This window comes from Cupressus sempervirens, chromosome 10 (assembly GCF_028749045.1).
Source record: "Cupressus sempervirens isolate cs-2001-9-10 chromosome 10, ASM2874904v1, whole genome shotgun sequence".
NCBI classification, from domain to species: Eukaryota; Viridiplantae; Streptophyta; class Pinopsida; order Cupressales; family Cupressaceae; genus Cupressus; species Cupressus sempervirens.
This window is the reverse complement of record NC_143127.1, coordinates 941,149,941-941,154,405: the sequence shown is the minus strand read 5'-3', so window position 1 is coordinate 941,154,405 and position 4,465 is coordinate 941,149,941. Positions and strand designations below refer to the sequence as shown.

Here is a 4,465-nt window from a genome sequence, read left to right as displayed (position 1 = left end):
CAAATTATGAAATGAAAATGAAGAATGACTATGCGAGTTACGAAATGAAAATGAAGTATGTTGATGCAATTCCACAACTAGTTATAATTCTATGATTATTCTACTGATTGGCTAAATTGAAAACAACAAAACAAAGCTCTGTTTATTCTCCCATCTTCAATTCAACACAATGAAATAACATCATATACAAATGATGAAAGTGAATGATAAAATAATGGCACTAAACTTGATTGTCTCTGCAACCAACTTCACCCAAAATTTTCCCATCCCTATATGCAATGAAATGAAAAAACTAAACTAACATGCCCTCTCCTCTACTCTAGCTCTTTGACTATATGTAGGAAAAGAAGAACCCCTTGCTTAGCAAAAGATTTGCAATAAATAATCTCGTTCAGCCACTATTTGGTTTCCCTCTATGTGACTCTTTAGTTTCTAACTATGTCCCTTCATTCACCAAAATAACTGATCCTTTCTAATCCAAGTTTCTAATCATTTATTAATTATAATCTATTGTCAATCTTTTTGAATCCCACTTCTTTAACTTCAATACCTTAACCATTTTAATGGTATCACTCTTTTTGGGTTTAATGCAAATGATCTCCCAAAGTTTGTGACAATTTTATGAATATTGGTATTGTTGGGATTCTTCAACTCTTCAATTTCAAAATAGGAATGGTCTGTAATTTATGCCTTCAATTCAACTTCATGATCTCGTGGCTATCTAGTACTTTCAAAATTTTGGCCTCGACCAACTTCATTCTTCTCTTTTGTAATCTACCTTAGTTCTTTCTCAAGCTCCTTTGCTTCTTTAGGGGGCTATGAATGAAAAAGATGCATATGAGAACCAGCCTCGTCAATTAGATCCATTGCTTTGTTAGGGATGAAATGATCATTGATGTATTGATGTGATGACTTGGCAGTAGACTCCAAAGACTCATTAGTGTAATGATGATTATGAAAGATTTTGTATCATTCCTATAGACTTTTCAATATCTGTATTGCATCATCCACATTACTCAATTGATGAATGATATGCCATCTCAACATATTAGCAAAAATTTGTTGATTGGGGTTCAACACTAATATTATAGTGATGATGCCTCAGGTTAACATCATAGAATCATTAAACCAAGCTACCTTTAATACATACAAGGAATGAACTTTGCATGTTTACCATATGCATGTAATATGAGTCTTTTTAAATACTAGATGTATTGTCTTTTAATCTTAATGTTCTAAATTATTCCCTTTTGATAGTTCATGAAGTCAGCTGTAGTCAGGTAGAGCTACTATGAAGTTTGGGCTTGGGTTCATTACTCCATTGATGGCTTGTGTTGTTCCTTATCAACCCATGAACATTATCACAGGGTTCATCCACTTTCAGGACCTCCATGCTATGTTTTCAACTCCCTAAATAGAACTTGGTGTCAATTTATGTGTGAATGGCGATTGAGACTTTTACCTCTTTATATCAGCCTTAGATATTGGACTTCCACACTCGCAAGCTGATGCTATGGCATCCAAAGGGGCACAAGATAAAAAAATGTATTTAGAACATCAATTTTGATGGGTATAAAGGTTATTATATCAATGCTCAAGCTTTTGTTGAGTACATAGACATTATTACATGTATTTAAACTTAGTCAACTTCCTAGGTTCTTTTGGCTTAGTAAATGATCTGGCATTTGTGTTTGTGTTCAAATCAACATCTAAACTTGGAATCTTTCTTTGAACATTTCCTACAGACACTACCTTTGAAGTTACTCATAGTTTTCCATGGCCAGATCTGGTCATAGTACTAGCACTCCTTATATTTTTCTCTTGGTCACTTGCTTGATCCATTTCATCATCACTATAACTTTCATGTATTTCATTTTCTTCAAAAGCATAACCTGCATGTTCTCTTCTAAGATGAAGATTCAACTTATACTCATGTATGTAGCACTTGTCACAACCCTCATAAGGACAAATAAAGGGGTGATCCAAAGTGACAGTTCCATATGCTGGTATTGAGACTTTTGGATTAACGAATTCCCTCTCAGCTTGAGGGAGTGTCAACTTCACAGCGTGAGCCAAATTCTTCTCATGTATGGATTTTATATGTCCTCTTAACTTGTACTTGTGCACATAACATTTTCCACTTTCCTCAAATGGACAAATATGATAGTTCTCCTGTGAGTGCATGCACTTATGTGCTCGCAAGTTAAAATCCAAAGAGAATGCCTTACCACAACCTTCATGAAGACATATAAAATTTTTTTCTCCAGTGTGAATAAGAAAGTGTCTCTTTAGTTTAGAACTATCCAAAAATTTCTTGCTGCATCCATCATAATGAGAAACATGTTGTTTCTCGCAATGTACATGAGGATGTTTCTATAAAGTTCCTCCCTCTGGAAAAGTCTTCCCATAGACTTCATAATTGAAAAGGAAAATTCTCAAAGTAAATAGTTTAGGCTCTGATGTTTCTCCTTTAGTGACTTCAGGGTATCCTCTTAATTCTTGATTGAATAGGCTATGCTCTTTTAGCATTGTAATGAAACTTGTTATTGAAAGCCTGCATGTGAGCCCTTGTATGCTCATTTAATTCAAAAGATTTTGTTGATTATGGAGATACAATTCTCTCAAATGCATCAGTCCTCCTTGTAAGATATTAGCTTTTGTCCATGTAAATGTAAAATAACTATAACCACCATATTCATTAATTCACTTGTATGTGAGATGACAATTAAAGTTTTTGACCATTTAAAAAGATATATTGCTAGCCATAAAACTGCATGTAGATCAAGGTGATTAGTGGGTTCATCAAGTAAAAGCAGATCAGGTTCTTTGAAAAGGGCTCATGCATTAACCACCATCCCCACTATCAAAGTAATATAATCCAGCTTTCCTTCTACAAGACAAGAAGACTATAAATTTCATTCCAAGTAGTTTTTTCCAACTGGGATATCATATCCCTACGTTCTAGCCTCCAAATAGTAAGGTGACTCAAATATTCTATTCCTTGCATGTGTGCTTCCAAGATCTACTAATGCATGTGCTACCTTTTTAACAAATTTTGCATCAGAACCTTGATACCTACTAACCAAACTCTCTATTTCATGGTCAAAAACATTATTAAAAAGCCCATCTGGTCCTAGGATAACAATGTCACCCTTTAGTATATTAGTGTTGTACACCATTACATCTTTATATATCTGGCCTACAATCTCATAGCTCAACTAGAAAGGGAAATCAAAGTAATTTTCTTGTGGAGATGTAAGAAATATTACATGGCTTTTTCAAAAGATCTGGAGTCCATAATCTCCAACATTTTCAATTTTAAGTGTCCCATGTTTTTCCAACATTGCAACAATTACTGTAGCTGAACTAGTCGAGCAGATTTTTGCATGTGCCTTTTGCAGTAGAGATTAGGGATCTCCAATCACCTTGTCATCAAGGCTATATGATATGTTAGCCATTAGTTCCTTACGAAAGATAGCTGGATATATAATTTCATTAGCCCAACTAGAAACACCATCAAAAATGGCAAGAATACCTTCATTATAGCTACTACCATATAGTGCATCTTCTCCACCTTTATCAGCATTATTAGGATGTGAAATAAGATGTGTGCCAACAAAAAGTGATAGCTCCAACATCAACTAGACCAGCTTCGATGAATTTAACATTGTCTTCAAGATCTTTATAGTGCTTCCTGATATTCATGGCTCTTTTTATAAGCACCATGGCTACTACCTTCTCCCATCTACTGGAATGTCCTTATCATATTTAGCCAAAGAATTTTCAAACCTTTATTTTGTTGCAAATCCCAATCTAATCCTAAAGTGATCAAAGTTGGAAATTTTTATTTTGGATCTCCAAACCAATTCAACCTCATAAGAACATGTTAGAAAAATTCAGAGACACATTAAGGGAATTTCTTTTCATGAGAGATGACTTTTGAAGATTAAAAATTGGGGGATTGAAAGTATTCCTACATGTTATTAGTGACATACACTTATTCATATTGTGAGTTCATACTGAGCATATTGTACAGTTAATAGTTTTAACCAAGAATTTCAGTTGTTGATGAGTCCTACAGTTGCTACCAAGTCCTATGGACAAGTTTCAATTTGAACTGAGTATGAAGATCAATATTATAAATTGTGCATTTTAGTGTATGTCGATTTTACTAGTGCAAACTATGTTATATAGTGGTCACTGATTTTGTAGCTAATGTGATGTGAGTCTAGTGGTGACTGAGCTACTCAATGTTAACTAAGTGAGAATTTTTTTACTGAGCTATGTAGTGTGAATTGAGTGATTCAATTTATATGTCAAGTTTCATAGTATTTGTCGAGTCGCCAATGCAGACTAAGTTCAATACTACCTAGAAGTGATCAGTATGGACCGAACTTCTACATCTACTAAGTGCATGACGATGGCAAGCATTGATAGTGGATGTCAAGTATTAGAACCTCACCGA

At 34.3% G+C, this 4,465-nt stretch overlaps 2 pseudogenes; both read right to left on the bottom strand.

Moving 5' to 3' along the window:
- Positions 1-1,623: 1,623 nt before the first annotated feature.
- On the bottom strand, positions 1,624-2,693 carry LOC149537071 (zinc finger transcription factor YY1 pseudogene; annotated as a pseudogene).
- A 222-nt stretch (positions 2,694-2,915) lies between these two features.
- On the bottom strand, positions 2,916-3,638 carry LOC149537070 (putative protein phosphatase 2C 26 pseudogene; annotated as a pseudogene).
- Positions 3,639-4,465: the final 827 nt, after the last annotated feature.